At 36.1% G+C, this 19,599-nt stretch overlaps 1 protein-coding gene, 11 non-coding genes and 3 pseudogenes across 13 annotated transcripts in view; all 15 read right to left on the bottom strand.

Moving 5' to 3' along the window:
- Positions 1-19,599, bottom strand: part of LOC116153619 (uncharacterized) — a 136,246-nt gene that overhangs the window by 55,576 nt on the left and 61,071 nt on the right. For both annotated transcript variants that reach the window (XR_010381088.1, XM_064486257.1), the window contains exons 24-34: positions 17,722-17,807; positions 16,826-16,912; positions 16,219-16,282; positions 15,250-15,319; positions 10,018-12,698; positions 9,391-9,483; positions 8,760-8,831; positions 6,249-7,915; positions 3,347-3,420; positions 1,440-1,525; positions 541-627 (exon numbers count right to left, since the gene is read on the bottom strand). The gene's annotated coding sequence lies outside the window, so the exon portion shown is untranslated. The remainder of the gene's footprint in view (positions 1-540; positions 628-1,439; positions 1,526-3,346; positions 3,421-6,248; positions 7,916-8,759; positions 8,832-9,390; positions 9,484-10,017; positions 12,699-15,249; positions 15,320-16,218; positions 16,283-16,825; positions 16,913-17,721; positions 17,808-19,599) is intronic.
- On the bottom strand, positions 133-213 carry LOC116153693 (small nucleolar RNA SNORD113/SNORD114 family; annotated as a pseudogene).
- On the bottom strand, positions 1,039-1,110 carry LOC116153689 (small nucleolar RNA SNORD113/SNORD114 family). The gene has a single exon (XR_004137583.1). It is a non-coding gene; the product is annotated as a small nucleolar RNA SNORD113/SNORD114 family (small nucleolar RNA).
- On the bottom strand, positions 4,875-4,945 carry LOC116153719 (small nucleolar RNA SNORD113/SNORD114 family). The gene has a single exon (XR_004137603.1). It is a non-coding gene; the product is annotated as a small nucleolar RNA SNORD113/SNORD114 family (small nucleolar RNA).
- On the bottom strand, positions 6,471-6,545 carry LOC116153692 (small nucleolar RNA SNORD113/SNORD114 family). The gene has a single exon (XR_004137586.1). It is a non-coding gene; the product is annotated as a small nucleolar RNA SNORD113/SNORD114 family (small nucleolar RNA).
- LOC116153718 (small nucleolar RNA SNORD113/SNORD114 family) lies at positions 7,396-7,467 on the bottom strand. The gene has a single exon (XR_004137602.2). It is a non-coding gene; the product is annotated as a small nucleolar RNA SNORD113/SNORD114 family (small nucleolar RNA).
- LOC116153705 (small nucleolar RNA SNORD113/SNORD114 family) lies at positions 8,979-9,059 on the bottom strand (annotated as a pseudogene).
- On the bottom strand, positions 9,604-9,675 carry LOC116153670 (small nucleolar RNA SNORD113/SNORD114 family). Its single transcript, XR_004137563.1, has one exon. It is a non-coding gene; the product is annotated as a small nucleolar RNA SNORD113/SNORD114 family (small nucleolar RNA).
- On the bottom strand, positions 11,268-11,348 carry LOC116153697 (small nucleolar RNA SNORD113/SNORD114 family; annotated as a pseudogene).
- On the bottom strand, positions 12,228-12,298 carry LOC116153727 (small nucleolar RNA SNORD113/SNORD114 family). Its single transcript, XR_004137610.2, has one exon. It is a non-coding gene; the product is annotated as a small nucleolar RNA SNORD113/SNORD114 family (small nucleolar RNA).
- On the bottom strand, positions 14,835-14,905 carry LOC116153720 (small nucleolar RNA SNORD113/SNORD114 family). The gene has a single exon (XR_004137604.1). It is a non-coding gene; the product is annotated as a small nucleolar RNA SNORD113/SNORD114 family (small nucleolar RNA).
- Positions 15,812-15,886, bottom strand: LOC116153704 (small nucleolar RNA SNORD113/SNORD114 family). The gene has a single exon (XR_004137593.1). It is a non-coding gene; the product is annotated as a small nucleolar RNA SNORD113/SNORD114 family (small nucleolar RNA).
- LOC116153685 (small nucleolar RNA SNORD113/SNORD114 family) lies at positions 16,427-16,501 on the bottom strand. The gene has a single exon (XR_004137579.1). It is a non-coding gene; the product is annotated as a small nucleolar RNA SNORD113/SNORD114 family (small nucleolar RNA).
- LOC116153679 (small nucleolar RNA SNORD113/SNORD114 family) lies at positions 17,323-17,394 on the bottom strand. Its single transcript, XR_004137572.1, has one exon. It is a non-coding gene; the product is annotated as a small nucleolar RNA SNORD113/SNORD114 family (small nucleolar RNA).
- LOC116153717 (small nucleolar RNA SNORD113/SNORD114 family) lies at positions 18,300-18,372 on the bottom strand. The gene has a single exon (XR_004137601.1). It is a non-coding gene; the product is annotated as a small nucleolar RNA SNORD113/SNORD114 family (small nucleolar RNA).

The following is a 19,599-nucleotide window of genomic DNA, read 5'->3' as shown; positions in this document are numbered from 1 at the left end:
CAGACAAGGGGATAGAAAGATTGAGACTTTCTCTCTCCTTGGATCCACAGTATTTGGTGATGGAATCTTTCATTCTTTCCATGATAGGAAAGAATGAAAATGCATGAAGAGAAAGAAAATATGTCTTTTGGATTGGACCTCAGCGTTCCAGACACACACATGTATTATTCATCATCAGTGACTCACACGACGGCAGGGATCATCACTGATCCAAAAAAGACTACTTTCTCTTCATTTCTCTATATTGTTGATTCGTTAATTCATTAATTCACAAATCACAATTTTAAAACTATGTGATTCACAAAACCCCACGAAGGCATTATTATCTCAATTATGTACATAAAACCACTCTCACTACACTGTATTTCCGTCAATAATTAGCCTGCTGTTTATAAATCCTTCAATCAATTTAATTTTTCTATTAGTCCCATGTTTGTCACTAGGACACAGTTGGGCTTGAGTAGTTTTCATACTTTTTAGTAATATACTTAATACCCTTAAACAAAACATCCAGATCAGGAAAAAATCTTCATTACTCACCGTGGCCTCTGGGTTCCTAAAACACTGAGGAAACCCTAAGGCTCCGAGTCGAGCGAAGATCCTGAAATGCGGTCCAATGGGTCCATTCTGAGAGCACAGGGCAGAGCAGATGATGAAGATGGTTAAGACACTCTCTCCACTGGTCCTTACATTTAACCTTTTATTTAATCAGGCAATCATTAACTTTATGTAAATATTTTTCTCTTAAGAAAATGAACAAATTTGATCTTGCCACTGACCCAGAATCAGAACATGTTCCATAACCTTTACTCTTTAATCACATAGGGAACAGTCATAATATTCACATATTGTTTAATAAATGGACAATGCTTCACTCATTCATCTTATTGAAATATTTATAGATTCTCTCATTTAGCCAATTATAATAATAGATGAAAATGCATGAACATTAAGACCAAATACAAGAATTTAGTATATCCTTGGAATCTGTCCAAAGGATGTCCTCAAATACTGGAAGTGAACAAGGTTAATGTTACATCGGACCTCAGAGTTGCAGACACGTATTCATCGTACACAACTCGTACTCGAACAGTGGTCATCATCGATCCAATACTGTCCCTCTTTTTCTACATATATTTCTGTTTTTTACGGATAAATCTGTAATCGACTAATAATTTTCAACAATCCAATTTGAAAAAGCAAAGGAGGGCCCTCGTGTCCTGAATCTTTATAGAGAATTATTCTTACATCAATTAATCTTTCTTTCTTTAAACTCAATTTTCTGTATATACATTAATCAATACAATTTTTCATATATCCCATATTTAGCAATGAGATACAACTGCCTTCACTACTTACACTCCACACCTTTTAATAATACAGCAAATAACCTTTGAAAACATGCTGAAATCAAGGAAAGAATTACTTCTCTTACTCACAATTAGTCTCCCAGCTTCTCTAAGGAGTGGAAACCACTCAGTTTGTGACCATGGGAGATGCTTAAATCATCTCAAGAGTTTTCATTCTGAAGAGTATAGAGAGGAACAGACGAATTTCTTAAAAACTGAGGGAAATTCCCATTGATCCTGCTTACTGCTTTTCATTTACTCAGTATTTAGGTATTTATTATTTTTCTTAATATATAATTTTTACCTTAACAAACAAAAAAAACCCCCTCAATCTTTAAACCTACCTTGAATAATCATATTTACTCTTACTTATACATTGATCAAAGACTTGATTTCATGATCTATTTATCTCTTAATGGTCATCAGTCTTTCTTATTTTATTAATGATATCCTTCGTCCCACCTTATATGTTTATAGATGGGCAACACTTCAGCACCATCTTGTAATATACTTCTTTATATTTGTTTAATGGTTCTATCGTTATTCCAAAAATAAAACCTTATCTACATCAGTGAAATCAATACAAGATATGATGCTTTTCTAGTCCTCACATCTCTCCACAGAAGCAACTCCCCCTGAGGGAACAGGCTGGTTCTGTTCGGTGCTGGACCTCCAAGATCCCAACTGGGGTCTTCATCATCCGTGACTCTCCCCTCACCAGCTGTTCTCATTAGTTCATACTTGAATCTGCATTTCTTCCTTTGTTTCTACACTTGCCTCAATCAAATTATTCATTCATTCACAATAATAAAGTGATTCACAAAAAACCAACAACTGAAGACACACAGATGGCCAACAGACACATGGAAAGGTGCTCAACATCACTAATCCGAGAAATGCAAATCAAACCATGAGAGGCATCACCTCACGCCTGTTAGACTTGCTATTATCAAAAAGACAAGAAACCACTTTTGGCGAGGATGTGGAGAAAAGGAAATCTATATACGTTGTTGGTGGAAAATGTAAATTGGTCCAACCACTATAGAAAACAGCACAGAGGGTCCTCAAAAAATTAAAACTGAACTGACATGGGACCCAGCAATTCCACTGCTGGGTATTTACCCAAAGAAAATGAAAACTCTAAATCAAAATGCTACCTGCATCCCAATGTTCACTACAGCGTTATGTACAACAGCCAAGACATGGTAACAACTTGGTAATCCATGGTGTCCACTGGTGGATGAATGGATAAAGAAAAGGTGGTCTATTTCTACAATGGAATATTATCAGCCATTAAAAAGGGGGATATCTGGCCATTTGTGACAACATGGATGGAACTGTAGGGTATTCTGCTAAGTGAAATGTCAAACAAGAAAGGTAAATACTGTATTATCTCACTTATGTGGAATTTACAAAAAAAAAGAGAAAAGACAGAAAAACAGAGATGGAGAGGGATAAGGGAAGGAAGGAAGAAAAGGAAAGATGGAGGGGAAAAGGAAGAAAGAAAGGCAGTCAGAGCTCTTAGCTGCAGAAAACAGATTTTGGTTGCCAGAGGTGGGGTCTATGGGGTGGACAGTTGAGTTAAGAGGATCAAAAGGTACTAATTTCCAGTAATAAAATAAGTAAGCCATGGGGATATAGTGTCCAGAATGGTGACTGTGGTTAAGGCTGTACTGCATATTTAAAAGTTGGTAAGAGAGTAAATCTTTAAAAGTTCTCATCACAAGAAAAAAATATTTGTTACTATCTAAGATGACAGATGTCAAAAGTCTTACTGAGGTGAGAGTCATGTTGAATCATTATGGTAAACACATGAAGCTGATATAACACAAAGTCTTCAATCTTGCACATTATTGATTTAAGCAGCATAATGCTTCATTTCATATTTATCATTGTGCCATGGTTAACTTTAACATTACTTAATACCTTTTAACAATGGAGTAAATATTCTTAAACAAGGGGCCCATTCCAAGACAACCACTTCGTCCATTACTCACCTGGTCTCTCCAGACACAAAAGGTATGTGACACTCCTCAGATGAAAGAACTTTAAATCACCTCAAGTATAAAATCTAAAGGGTACCAAGCAGAGAGACGGTCAAGGTACTGAGATACCCTCTCTGTCGATGCACATTAAACCATTCATTTTCCCAGTCATTCAGACGTTTACTAATTCATTGTACCACTTCTTTCTCTCTCTTAATAAATCAAATGTCAAACACGTAACTAATTCAGTCAGTAACTAACTTATCACTGTCCATATCACTCTTACTCAAAGACATATGCACTTGAAGCTTTTGCTTTTCATTCCAACATTTTTTTATTCCAATATTTTTGTTATGTAATTTAACAATGAATGCTTCATCTATTTTAGTTACATTCAGTTATATATTTCTTTTTCATCCTGTCATTGATTCTTTATAATAATATTTTTAAGTTACCAGGTACACGAAGACCAAATACACTGCTCTCCTACACAGCTGATACCTCTGTGGGATCACTTCACTCCTACAGAGCCTATAAAGCTACCTGTAGGGTAGGAAAAGATGACTGAAGGGATGAGATTTCTCTTGTGTTTGACCACAGACCATCATTTATCCAGGTCTGGCCCTCATTATCTGAATTGATATCTACGTTTTAATTGATAAATTCATCACGTCATTACTGACAATAAAATAAATGCCTCGGGAATCACAAAACCCAAAAAAAAGCTCCTTGAATATCTCAATTGTTTATCTACAGAATTATCTCTCACTTTAAATATATATCTTTCATTAACTGATTTCAATATTTCCTATGCTTCCTCCTAACCCCATTTTTACTGTTTTCATAGTTTGATGATCAGGGTATTTCACACTTTTTAATAATGCAGTGAAAACCTTTTTAAAAATCACACAACCTAGAAAAGAATTTTGAATATTACTCACACTAGTCTCCACGCTTTTAAACCACAGGCGCAACTACAGAGCTTGTCACAATACTAGAATGCTAACATCAGCCGAATGAAACCATTCTAAGGAATCCAAGGCAGAGCAAATAATAAAAACAGATTGAGACATTATGCTCACTGGCCCTTTCATGCCACCGTTAATTTAGGTGCTTATTTATTAAGCAGCGAACTGAAATAATATATATTTTATTTTCTCTTAAGTAAATGAACACTATCAATCTTGCCACTGATAGACAAAATGAACACTATTACTTATCAGTAACTCTCTCATCCTTAGTCGAAGAATGACACCCTTGTCCTATGTATTCCCTGACAGATGTAAGTGTTTTCAAGATATGTTAAGACTATTCCTTGCCTACCCACAAATTTGTATAATTCTACAATATTTCACTGCCTTCACCTTTATTTATTGGTGTGTTAGTTTATTGATTATTTCATTGATCAAATTATAAAAAATGAAAAGAAAAAGCATGAACATAACAAACAAAAACAAAATACATATATCTCCTTGGTGTACTCCTGACATGTACCTATGAAATCACCTCAAACAAGACAATGGACCAGATTCTACTTCTGTTCAACCTCAGAGTTCCAGACACGTATTGAACATACACAGCTAATACACCACAGTAGGCATCATCGATCCAATATTGTCCCTCATTTCCTTCATTCATTTCTACACTTTTATTGACTAACTCAGTAATTCACTAATAATTTGAAACTCTATTGTTCACAAACCCAAGAAGAGTCATGATACCTGCACTCTGTACATAGACCATTCACACATCAATGTATCTCCTTGAAAATTATGATGCTGTGTTTCATCTATGCATTAATCAATATAATGTTTCATAAAATTGAATATTTATCACTGAGCTACAGTTATCCTCTGGGATTCCATAGGAAATTTTCAAATACTACCCTGAACACACAAACAAAATAAAATCACAGCAACTAAGAAAAGAAACTGGACTGTTATTATCTATTATTATTATTGTGTTTCTAAGACAGAGATGCAATCATAAGGCACACCTTCATGGAATGATTCTTAATCAGCTCAGATGTGTCCATTTTGGGCATTACAAAGCACAGATGATGAAAAAGAAAAAGAAAATTTACCCCATTGTCTCCTACTTTCTAACTTTCATTTACTCAGTCATTGGAAATTTATAACTTTTGCACCACATAAAGACTTTTTTTCTTAAAGAAAGAACAGCCTCAAAATTGAGAATGACCAAGAATAATTAATTGGATCTTTATTTTTCATATCTATATAATCCTTTACCAAAGAGGTAACATCCTTGATGAATTTCATACTGGGCATCAGTGTTTGCAATTTTTATTACCTTCTTGCTAACCATAGATGTTCATAGGTAGACAACAATTTGCCTTTTCCTTTTCCTGTTATTTATGTATCATTAATGGTTCTATCATTCATCCATAAATGATATTAAATATAAATTTACTAACTCAAAATAAAAGAATGATCTCTATACATTCCTAATATCTCTATACAGAATCAAATAAAGAGAATAGAGTATATACCGTGTTGGACCTCGGGGTTACAGACAAATTATTCAGCCCCCAAGACTCATGTTCTAAAAATCATTAGTTCATTTGAGTCCAAATAAAGTTCATTCATTTATATACTTGTATCAATTAAATCATTACTTTATTGATAATAATAACATAAATACATGATTAACAAAAATCAAAGAACAAGACACTGACTATGCCAAACTTCTCCCTAATCATTACCAAAACTGATGGTATCTCTTTCATGAATCAACATCAAACTTCTCTGTCACCACTTACTCAACATAAGGTTTCCTATCATACTCATCAGTGGGGCATAATTGCCCTTTTGCTTGTTTTCTTTATTTTAAAAATACTTTGAAAACCCATGAACACATGACCCAAACCAAGACAAACACTTGGACCACTCCTCACCTTGGTCTCTGACCTCTGACCCCAAGACCCTCAGAACCTTGATCACAGTGGAGGATGACATCACCTTCAGCTTCGATTCTGCAAAGTACCAAACAGACAAGGGGATAGAAAGATTGAGACTTCCTCTCTCCAAGGATCCATATATTGGCTTATTGATTCTTTCCTTGGTTCAGTTATAATAAAGGATGAAAATGCATGAAGAGAAAGAACACAATTCTGTAGTTGGACCTCAGGGTTCCAGACACGAATTATTTGTCATCGATGACTCATACGCTGGCATAGGTCATCATCGATCCAGAAAAGACTACCTGCTCTTCATTCATCCCATATTATTTATTGATTAATTTATTAATACACTAATTACAATTTTAAAACTGTATGATTCACAGAACCCCAAGAAGCCACTGTTATCCCTAATACATATCTCGACTCATTCTCACATCATGTGTCTCTGTCATTAATTATCCCACTTTTCATAAATGCTTTAACCATTGTAATGCTTCCCATTAATTTCATATTTATCACTGGGACACAGTTTGACTTCTTTTGAGTATTTTTCGTACATTTTCTTAATGCAATGAATACCCTTCAACAAATCACCCAAACCAAGACAAGAACTTCGATTATTGCTCACATTGGCCTCTGGGCTCCTAAAACAGAGACGTAATCCAAAGGTTCACGATCAAGAAAAGATCCTGAAATGAAGTCCAGCATGCATTCTGAGGCATATACAGGGCAGAAAAGATGGTAAAAATGGTTGAGATATTTTCTCCCCTGAACCTTGTATTTAACCTTTTATTTAAGCAGCTCCTAGGTAATAGTTAATTTGGTGTAATATAATTTTTCTCCTAAAAAAATGAACAAGAGTGATCTTGCCACTGACTCAGAATGTGAACATTAGCCATGACTTTTACTCTTTTAGCAACACAGGTAATATATACCATGTCGTGGTTTATATAATTACACAGTGCTTCACTCATTCATCTTAACTTATTTACATATTGATTTATAGAGTCTATCATTCATCCAATTACATTAACAAGTGAATATGCATAACAATAAAGGCTGAATACAAATCTTAGTATATTCCTGATATCTGTCTTTAGGATGCCTTTAAATAATGGGAAGAGACTAGATTAATTTTATAATGGATCTCCAAGCTCGAGACACATATTCATCGTATACGACTCACACGCGACCAGCAGTCACCATCAATCCAATACTGTCCCTCATTTGCTTCATTCATTTCTACGTTGTTGATTCATGAATTCTTTATTGCACTAGTAACAATTTTAGAATCCTACCATTCACAAAACCCAAGCAGAATCATGATATCCCTATTCTGTAAATAGATCATTCTCATGTCTATGTATCTCTTTGTAAAATTGTGATGCTATTTTACAAATATGCATTCATCAATTAATATTTGATAAACTATCACTAAATTACAGTTTTCCTTCTGTGATTCTATATGAATGTTCAAATAATACACTGACTACAACAAACACAAACAAATATCACCAAATCCAAGATAAGAAAATTGACGATTGTTCACATTGGTCTCTGTGCTTCTTCTAACACAAAGGCGCAATTACCAGGTGCACCACCATGGAAAAACATTTAATCAGCTGGAATGTGTCAAGTTGGAGGAGTACAAAGCACAGCAACTGAGGGGAATAAAAGAGAAAGGAAAACTCACCCCTACTGATTCTTGCTTTCTACATTTCATTTACTCAGTCATTACAACGTTTTCATGTGTAGAGAGAACAAACTCAAACTTCAAAATGACCCAGAAGAATTAATGGAGTCTTAATTATCGTTGTTCACATGATTCTTGGCCAATAAGGGACATCTCTGATTCATTTATTGCATAATGGGCATCAGTGTTGACAATTTTTATTAGTACTTTTTATCTGATCATAGAAATACATAGGTAGATAATGATTTATCTTTTCTTCAATGTTTATTATTTACATATGTTTAATGGTTCGTTCATTGGCCCATTAATAGTATTAAATCTAAATTTAAAAACCAAAACAAGAATCTGATCTTTATATATTTCTAACATCTGTCCATAGGATCAAAAAAGAGAACAGAGAGTATATATTATGTTGTTGCTCAGGGTTCTGGACACACTAGTCACTGTCGATAACTAATTAGGTAATCATCATTGAGTTCACCTTTAGCTAACTCATTTATATAGTTGTATCAATTAAGTCATTATTTTATTGATGATAATAATAACATAAATACATGGTTAACAAAAAACAAAAAGCAAGACACTGACTATCCCAAATTTCTCTCTAATCATTACCAAAATAGATCATATGTCTCTTAAAAATAAATATCAATGTTGTTGATTATCAATTAATCAAAATAAAGTTTCATATCATATTTATCTTTAGGCCATAGTTAAAATCTTTTTTATTAAATTTATTACTTTTTAATAATATGATGAAAACCCTTAAACATATGTTCCAAACGAAGACAAAACTTTTGGCCATGACTCACCTTGGTCTCTGTCACAAAACAACATGGTAACCTGGATCACAATGAAGGGTGAAATCACCACGAGCTCCTACTCTGTAAAATACCAAACAGAGAAGGTGACAAAAAGATTGAGACTTTCTCTCTCTATGGATCCATAGTGTTTGGTGATGGAGTCTTTCATTCGTTCCATGGCAGGAAAGAATGAAAAGCCATAAAGAGAACAGAGACGTGTCTTTTGGATTGGACCTCAGCGTTCCAGACACAGACACATACTATTCGTCATCGACGACTCATACGCCGGTAGGGATCATCATCGATCCAGGAAAGATGGTCTTCTCACTCGTCCCATATGCTGAACTGATCAATTAACTAATAGATTCACTCACTAGAATGGATAACTCAATGATTCACCACCCCAAGAAGGCACTGGCATCCCCAAACTTCTCTGGGACCGTTCCCCCATCATATATATTTCAAATCTCTTCTCCCTGTCTCCCTTGGGCTGTAATCCAGACAATGCTTCCTTTTTGTCTCCTTATTGTCAATAGCATAAAAGTGGCCTTCTTGCATTACACTCCAAGCACTTTGGAGATGGAGTCCATGTCCCTGGGTGACCCACCCAGACCAAGATCAGAGGACTGACTGTGCTCACACGGGTCTGCTGGCTCCTCAACCGCAGATGCAACCTTAGGCTGCTGATCCAGGAGGACTCCTTCATTCAGGTCCAGTGTGGCCATTCTGGGGGCTAGGAAGCCAAGCAGATGACAAAAATATCAAACCAAGACCAAAAATTAGCCCCTTTCATGCCTGACATCTGTCTGCAAGATGCCTTCTCGCATGGAGAACGGCCTGGGTTCCTGTTCTGTTGGACCTCAGACTTCCAGTCATGTATTCATCGTACACAACTCATACGCCACCAGTAGTCATCATTGATCCAATATTCTCCCTCTTTTTCTGCATTCCTTTCAACACGATGTCTTGACAGATTCACTAATTCACTGATCACCATGGACACCCCCAGGATCCACAAAACCCAAGGAGAGACATGAGACCTCTCATCTGTCAAGAGATCACTCCCCCATTCATGGATCTCATTTTTCAAATCATGAGGCTGATTTTCATTTATGCATCAATCAATTCATGTGTCCTAAAATTCTGTTTATCAATGAGCTACACTGTGCCTTCTGTGATACTATACAGAAATTTCAACTAACACACTGCAAATAAGCATGCACAAAATGTCATCCTAGCCAACAGCAGAAACTTGGCTCATACTCACTTTGGTCTCTAGGCCTCCAAACGAGACAGACGCAATCATAAGGCCCACCACGGAGGAAGGAGGCTCCATCGCCTCGAATGCGCCCATTTGGAGGGGCACACAGCAGTCAGTGAGGGAAAAAAAGAAAGAGAAAGGAGAATTCATCGTCATTCATTCTTCTCCCGGCCTTTCACCTACTCAGCACTTACAAATTTATAACATTTTCATAACGGAGGGATTTTTTTTCCTCTAAACACAAACAAAAGAACAAGAAGCACAACAACAGAAAAAAAAATCCTCCAAATTCAGAAGGAGCCCGAACAGCTGAAACCATCATTATTCACGACTGTTCGTTCTCGGCCAAAGAGCTGATGCCCTTGACCCAAATCATTGATCCTGGGCATCAGTGGGGGCCATCTGTGTTCATCTTTCCCGCCTCGCCATGGATGCTGACGGGTAGACAATGATTTACCTTTCCTTCGTTACCTACTACTGACCTGGCCTCACTACTGCTTCTCTCATGGATCCACTGAGATTAGTAAAATCAAGACCTGTTGATCCGAAATGCGAACGGGATCGCTATACACTCCTGACATCTCTCCGTGGGATCACACAAGACACGGAAGCAAAGAAGTGTCTATGTGGCTGGACTCAGGGTTCCAGACACACTGTTCACTGGCCGTGGCACATCGGCCCACCACCACGGGTTCACTGGGGCCCATTTTGACTTCTTTCCTTGGTACAGTCGGATCCATTTAGTCATTACTTCCTTGACAATCATCAGACAAACACATGTCTATCCAAAACCCGAAAGCAAGACTCTGCAATATCCCACACTCCTCTCCAATCATTACCAGAATTGCTGGCATCTCTATTCTGAATGAGTAGCCATGTTCTCTGGCACCTCCTTCTCAACATAAGGTTTCCCAGCACACTCATCAGTGGGACAGAAGCACCCTTGGATTGTACTCCTCATTGGGAAAAACACTATGGAAACCCTCGAACAAACCACCCCAACCAAGACAGGCCCTTGCACCCCTCCTCACCTTGGTCTCCGACCTCTGACCCCAGGACCCTTAGAACCTTGATCACAGTGGAGGACGACATCACCTTCAGCTGTGATTCTGCAAAGTACCAAACAGACAAGGGGACAGAAAGATTGAGACTTTCTCTCTCCATGGATGCATAGTGTTTGGTGATGGAGTCTTTCATTCGTTCCATGGCAGGAAAGAACGAAAAGGCATGAAGAGAAAGGAGACGTGTCTTTTGGACTGGACCTCAGCGTTCCAGACACAGACACGTATTATTCGTCATCGATGACTCATACGCCGGTAGGGATCATCATCGATCCAGGAAAGACTACGGTCTCCTCGCTCGTCCCATACACTGAACTGATTAATTCACCGATTCACTAATTGTAATTTTAAAACTATATGATTCGCACAACCCAAGAAGACCTTGATATCCTCAGTGTGTCTCTACAACCATTCTCACATCATTATATCCTTCATTATCACTTTTTCACGAACGTATTAATATAATGCTTCATATTCGTCACTTAATTATCAATAGCATTAAAATGGCCTTCTTTATATTTCCAATATTTTGTTCACGCAGTAAATGCCCTTAAACAAACCACACAAACCAAGATTAGAAGTCTGCGCTCACACTGGTCTACTGGCTCCTCAACCACAGATGTAACCCTAGGCTGGTGATCAAGGAAGAACCCTTCATTCAGGTCCAGTGCATCCATTCTGAGGGATATAAAGAACAGTAGATGAGAAAAATGGTTGTGACAGTCTCCGCATTGGCCTTGCTTTGACGTTCACATAGTTATTTAGGCCATCATTAATTTAGTGTATATATTTAGTCTGTTAAAAAAAGGAACAAATCTGAGCTTGTCAATGATCCAGAATATGAACATGGTCTATACCTTATCCTGTCTACGTCATCCTTCCCCTATGTAATAACATTCATTACCTTTCACTTCTAATTGAACTTCAGGGTTTCTGTGATATATTAATATTATTTCTAGCCTCATGTATTTCTGTAATTGGACAATATTTTACTCTATTCATTTTTACTTTTAACTATTTATTTATAGATCTCACATCTTCCAGTTATAATCATAGATTGATAATACATGAAACAAAGACCAAAAATAAGCCCCTCATCCCTAATCTGCCTAGAGGATCACGTCAATCAGGACAAAGGGAGCCACTCTATTTGCACTGGACCTCAGCGTCCCGGACAGGGATTAATCCTGTAGGTCCCATATGTCACAGCAGTCATCATTGCTCCAACATCGTTCCCCTTTCCCTACCCACATTTCTACTTTTTCGATTAAATCAAAACTCACTAACAATGTCAGCAGTACAGCACAAAAAAAGAAACCCAAGAAGAGTATTGATGTACACAGAATTTTTCTTACTTGAATATCTCTCTCTCATTAATACTCTCAGTTTTCCATATGTGCATCAATCAACATAATGGTCTATCCATACTGAACACTGAGCTACACCTGCCTTCTCTACTTACCTTCCACACACTTCGTAAAAATATAGTGAAATCCCTTCAAAGAAAAAAGCAACTGAGAAAAGAATTTCAACTGTTACTCACATTAATCCCCATTCTTCTATCAACACAGGCAAGCACAGAGCACGTGTCCACGGAAACACTGAATCGTCTCTAGGGCACTCATCCTGAGCAGGACAGAACACAGCAGATGATAAAAAAGACTGAGACCTCATCACCATTGATCCTTGTTTCCCACATTGCATTTACTCAGTATTCAGGTATTTTTTTCTTCCTCTCTATGATTTTTATCTTGTGAAAATAAAAAATTCAGTCTTCAGCCTGTAACAGAACAATGAAACTGACTCTTACATAAGCATGTCTATAGAGCATGGGAAAGTGGTGACTATCATCCATTTATTTGACAACAGTGTTTTCAATTTCTATTAACTATAGCTTCTGATTTAATGCAATCCCTATCAAATTACCCAGGACATGTTTCACACAACGAGAACAAATCATAAAATTTATATGGAACCACAAAAGACCTAGAATTGCCAAAGCATTACTGAAGAGAAAGAAAGAGGCTGGAGGAATAACTCTCCCAGACTTCAGACAATACTATAGAGCTACAGTCATCAAGACAGCATGGTGTTGGCGCAAAAACTGACATATAGACCAATGGAACAGAATAGAGAGCCCAGAAATGAAGCCACAAACTTTTGGTCAACCCATCTTTGACAAAGGAGGCAAGAATATACAATGGAATAAAGACAGTCTCTTCAGCAAATGGTGTTGGGAAAACTGGACAGCAGCATGTAAAGCAATGAAGCTAGAACACTCCCTTATACCACACACAAAAATACTCAAAATGGATCATAGACTTAAACATAAGACAAGATACAATAAACCTCCTAGAAGAAAATATAGGCAAAACATTATCTGACATACATTTCAAAAATGTTCTCCTAGAACAGTCTACTCAGCCATAGAAATAAAAGCAAGAATAAACAAATGGGACCTAATGAAACGTACAAGCTTCTGCACAGCAAAGGAAATCATAAGAAAAACAAAAAGACAACCTATGTCTGGGAGAAAATTTTTGCAAATGAAACCGACAAAGGCTTGATCGCCAGAATATATAAGCAGCTCATACAACTTAGTAAGAAACACCAAACAACCCAATCCAAAAATGGGCAAAAGACCTAAACAAGCAATTCTCCAAGGAAGACATACAGATGATCAATAGGCACATGAAAAAATGCTCAATATCACTAACTATCAGAGAAATGTAAATCAAAACTACAATTAGGTATCACACCTCACACCAGTCAGAATGGCCATCATTCAAAAGTCCACAAATGACAAATGCTGGAGAGGCTGTGGAGAAAGGGGAGCCCTCCTACACTGCTGGTGGGAATGCAGTTTGGTGCAGCCACTGTGGAAAACAGTATGGAGATTCCTCAAAAGACTAGGAATAGACTTACCATATGACCCAGGAATCCCACTCCTGGGCATATATCCAGAAGGAACCCTACTTCAAAATGACACCTGCACCCCAATGTTCACAGCAGCACTATTTACAATAGCCAAGACATGGAAACAGCCTAAATGTCCATCAACAGATGACTGGATAAAGAAGATGTGGTATATTTATACAATGGAATACCACTCAGCCATAAATCGACAACATAATGCCATTTACAGCAACATGGATGTTCCTAGAGAATGTCATTCTACGTGAAGTAAGCCAGAAAGAGAAAGAAAAATACCATATTAAGACTGCTCATATGTGGAATCTAGAAAAAAAAAAGCATAAATACAAAACAGAAATAGACTCATAGACATAGAATACAAACTTGTGGTTGCCAAGGGGGTGGAGGGTGGGAAGGGATAGATGGGATTTCAAAATTGTAGGACAGATAAACAAGATTATACTGTATAGCACAGGGAAATATACACAAGATCTTATGGTAGCTCACAGAGAAAAAAATGTGACAATGAATATATATATATGTTCATGTATAACTGAAAAATTGTGCTGTACACTGGAACTTGACACAATATTGTAAAATGATTATAAATCAATAAAAATGTTAAAAAAAAAACTATAGCTTCTGCTTCACCAAATATGTTCATAATGGACAGGCTTCACCCTATTTTGCCATATGTATTTAAAAATATTTGCTTGAATCTTCAATGATAGATCCATTAATAGTAACAAATCTAAGTCTATGAAATCTATACCAAATATAATTTTTGTATTCCTGGGTCACTCTCTAGAATCAGTTGCAACAGAGGGAATAGGCCACTTATGTTCTGTGCTGGACCTCAGATTTCAGACATGTTTTCATCGTCCAGGACTCCTCCCGTCACGATCATCATCATTGGTCCAGGGCTGAGTCTCTTTTCTTTGTTTCTTTCTATTTCTTTGTTTACTAATTCAGTACATCACTAATAATAATTTAAAAGCCCTACTATTCACAAAAACAAAGAAGATTCATGTTATCTCTCTTCCATATAGGAATCATTCTCGCTCAATTTATCTTTTTTAAATTTTTTTTTCCAAGTACACACTAATCAATTAATGTGTCAGAAATTTCTATATTTATCACTGAGCTACAGTTCTCTTTCTGTGGCTCTCTGTGGCTTGTTCAAATTGTACACTGAGCACACACACACACATACACACACATACACACACCCCAAAAATAGACAAGAAATTTAACTATTACCCACATTGTTCTCAGTGCCTCTAAAAGACAGATGCAGTCATAGGGTTCACCTTCATGAAACGAGGCTTAATCAACTCGAATGAGTCCATTTTGAAAGGTATAAAACAGTAAATGGGGAAAAAAAAGAAAGGAAAATTTATTGCCATTGATTCCTATTTTCTATATTTCATTGACCCAGGTCATTTAGGAATTTGTAATTTTTTCATAATATAGTTATTGTTTTCTGTTAACAGAAAGAAAAACCTCTAACTTGAGATTGACTCAGAAAAAATAACTCCTACTTATTCATATCTTTATGATTTTTGGCCAAAGAGCTGATACCCTTCATCCATTTATTTCATAACGGGCATAAGTGTTGGCAGTTCTTATTAATGTTTCTTGCTTCACCATATATGTTCATAATGTCATGACAATTTACCTTTTTATATTTATTATTTATTTATCTTTAATGGTCCTATCATTCATCTATTAATAATTTTAAATCTCAGTCTAAAAACTTGAACTTCATACATTCTTACTATCTGTCCATAGGACTGAATAAATGGAGAAATAGACTGTGTATTGTGTTGGACCTCAAGGTTCTAGAAACTTATTATTCATCGTCCATGACTCATCCACCACCAGACCTAATCATTGGTTCATTTGAGGATGAATTTTACTACACTGATTTATTTGTATCAATTAAATCATTACCTCACTGATAATAATAAAGTAAATACATGGTTAACGAAAACCAAAAAGGAAGACACTTGAGTATCCCTAACTTGTCTGAACTCATTCCTGAAAGAGGTTATAGCTTTCTCATTAGTAAGTATCAATGCTATACTTTATCAATTAATCAACATGAGGTTTCATATCATATTTATCTTTGGGCCATAGCTAACCTTTGGATTATATGTATTACTTTTAATAATACTATGAGAACCCATAAATAAATGACAAAACCAAGACAAGAGCTTTGGCCATTACTCACCTTGCTGTCTGCCCTACAACAACCTTGATCACAGTGGACGATCAAATCACCTTCAGCTTCGATTCTAAAAATTACCAAACACACAAGAGGATAAAGAGATTGAGACTTTTCTCTTCATTGATGCACATATTTGCTTATTCATGCTTTGACTGGTTCAATTATAGTAAAGAATGAAAATGCATGAAGAGAAAGAAGACCTGTCTTTCGGTTGGACCTCAGAGTTCCAGACACATGTTATTCGTCATCGATGACTCATACGCTGGCATATATCATCATCGATCCAGAAAAGACTACCTTCTCTTCATACATCCCATATTATTTATCCATTAATTTATTAATTCACTAATTATAATTTTAAAACTCTATGATTCACAAAACCCCAAGAAAGCACTGTTATCCCTAATATGTAGAATCATCACACCAGTTATCTCTGTCATTAATTATTCCACTTTTCATAAATGCTTTAATCACTGTCATCCTTCTTATTAACCCCGTATTGGTCACAAGTAAACAGCTGGACTTCTCTGAGTATTTGTCTTATTTTTTATTAATACAGTGAACACTCTGAAACAAACCACCCAAACAGAGACAAGAAGTTATTGCTCACACAGTTCTGCCGGTTCCTAAAACAGAGACGCAATCCTTAGGCTCACGATCATGGAAATGTCCTGAAATTAGGTCCAGTGGGTCCATTCTGAGGAGTACAGGGCAGAGCACATGATAGAAATGGTTGAGACACTCTCTCCACTGATCCTTACATTTAACTTTTCATTTAATCAGTCCTTAGAAGATCATGTATCTGGTGTAATTATTTTCCTCTCTTAAGAAAATAAACAAGTGTGATCTTGCCACTGATGTCCATCTGAACATCACTTAAGACTTTTATTACCTTAGCCACCCAGGTAACAGTCATGTAAGTCATATATTTTATGTAATTGGATAACGCTTCACTCATCCACCTTTACTTAATTCTCTCATTTATCCAGTTAAAATAATAAATGAAAATGCATGAACATGAAGTCCAAATGCAAGACCTTAGTATATTTGTGACTTTTCTCTGTAGGATGCCTTCAAATACTGGAAAGGAACTAGATTAGTTTTATATTGGACCTCAGAGTTTCACACATGTAGTCACCGTATTTGACTCATACGCGACCAGTAGTCATCATCGATCCAATATTGTCCCTCTTTTTCAACATACATTTTATTTGTCTATTGATTAAATGTATAATTCAATAATAATGTTTAAGCAGTAAAATTAAACAAAAAATAAGAGCCTTTATGTCCAGAATCCACAGAGAATTATTCTCACATCAATATATTTCTTTTATTAATGAAACTAAGTTTTCCGCACACGTGTTAATCAATACAGTTTTCATATATCCACATTCAGGAATGAGATACACCTGCTGCCGTCACTTACATTCCACACTTTTTAATAATATAGAAGACAATCTTGAAAAACATCCTTAAACCAAGAAATGAACTTCAACTATTACTCACATTAATCCCTCAACGTTGATTAAGAAGTGGTAACCATACAGTTTGTGACTGTGGGAGATGCTTAAATCATCTCAAGTGTTTTCATGCTGGAGAGTATAGAGAGAAACAGATTATTTTTTTTTTAAATGAGGTCAAATCCCCATTGAGCCCGCTTACAACACTTCAGTGATTCTGAATTTAGGTATTTATGCTTTTTCTGAACATATAATTTTTATCTTAACAAACAAAAAAAACTCAATATTGAGACTGACCCTGGAGACTCAAATTAACTCCCATTTATCCATGTTCATATATGCTGATCAAGGGGATGATTTCTTGATCTAGTTATTTCTTAATGGTCATCAATATTTTTAATATTTATAAATAATATCTTTAGCCTCACTACATATGTTCATAGATGGACAATGCTTCATCCTTCTCTTTTTACTACACTATTTATATTTACTTAAAGGTTCTATCATTATACCATAAATAATAAATCTTGTATAAAATCAATACAAGAGTATGATATTTTTCTATTCCTCACATTTCTCTATAGAAACAATTCTAACCAAGGGAACAGACTAGTTATGTCCATGTTGGACTTCAGAGTTTAGACACCTGTTGTCATCATCCACGACTCCTCAGTCACCAGTCATTACCATTAGTCTATATTAGACTCTCTCCTTCTTCCTTAGTTTCCACGTATGTATCAAATTATTGGTTTATTCATAATAATAAAAATAATACATGGTTCACAAAAACCCAAGAACAGAAGACTTATGGATGGTGAACAGGTACATGTAAAGGTGCTCAACATCACTCATCATCAGGGAAATGTACATCAAAACCACAAGAGACATCACTTCATTTCTCTTAGAATAGCTAGTATCGAATGACAAGAAATACCAAGTGTAGGGGAGGATGTGGAGAAAAGGGAGTCTATGTACAATGTTGTAGGAAATGTAAATTGGTGACACCATGATAGAAAACAATGTGGAGAGTCCTCAAAAAATTAGAAATGAAATGGTATATGATCCAACAATTCCACTTCCCGGTATTTAAAAAAACAATGAAGACACTGATGCAGAGTGATATATGCACCCAGTGTCCACTGCAACATTATTTACAATAGCCAATATATATTAACAACTGAAGTATCCACTGATGGATGAATAAAGAAAAGGCAGTATATTTCTACAATGGAATATTACTCAGCCATTAAAAAGGAAATATAGCCATTTGTGACAACATGGATGGGCCTTGAGGGCATTTTGCTAAGTGAACTAGTCAGACAAGAAAGGTACATACTGTATGATTTCACTTATGTGGAATCTAAAAGACAGAAAGAAAGAAAGGAAAAAGGAAAGAAAGAGGAGAGAAGAAAAGAAGAGAGAGAAAGGAAAGAAGGAAGGAGAAAAGAGAAGGAGAGAGAAGAGGAGAGAAGAAAAACAGAGCTCTTAGATCCGGAGAACAGACTGATGGTGGCCAGAGGTGGGAGGGGGGCATGGACAAAATGGGCAAAAGGGATCAAAAGTCATTCATTTCCTGTTATAAAATAAAGAAGTTGTGGGGATGTTAAGCACAACATGATAATACAGTTACTACTGTATTGCCTATCTAAAAGCTGGTAAGTGTGAATCTTAAAAGTTCTTATCACAAGGAAAAAAATGAAGCTAAATTGATTAGAGAGGTTAATTAGACTAAATTGTAGTGATCTTTAGGCAATATACAGATATATCCAAACACACACAAACCTATTTTATATAGTCCTCAATTCTGCACATTACCGATTAATCAGCATTATGGTTCATTTCATCTTTCACACTGGGCCATTGTTAACTTCTTGATTATTTAATGCTCTTTAACAATGTAGTAAATATTCCTAAACAAATGACC

The sequence above is a fragment of the Camelus dromedarius genome, chromosome 5, assembly GCF_036321535.1.
Source record: "Camelus dromedarius isolate mCamDro1 chromosome 5, mCamDro1.pat, whole genome shotgun sequence".
Taxonomy (NCBI): domain Eukaryota; kingdom Metazoa; phylum Chordata; class Mammalia; order Artiodactyla; family Camelidae; genus Camelus; species Camelus dromedarius.
This window is presented reverse-complemented; position numbering and strand designations above follow the sequence as displayed.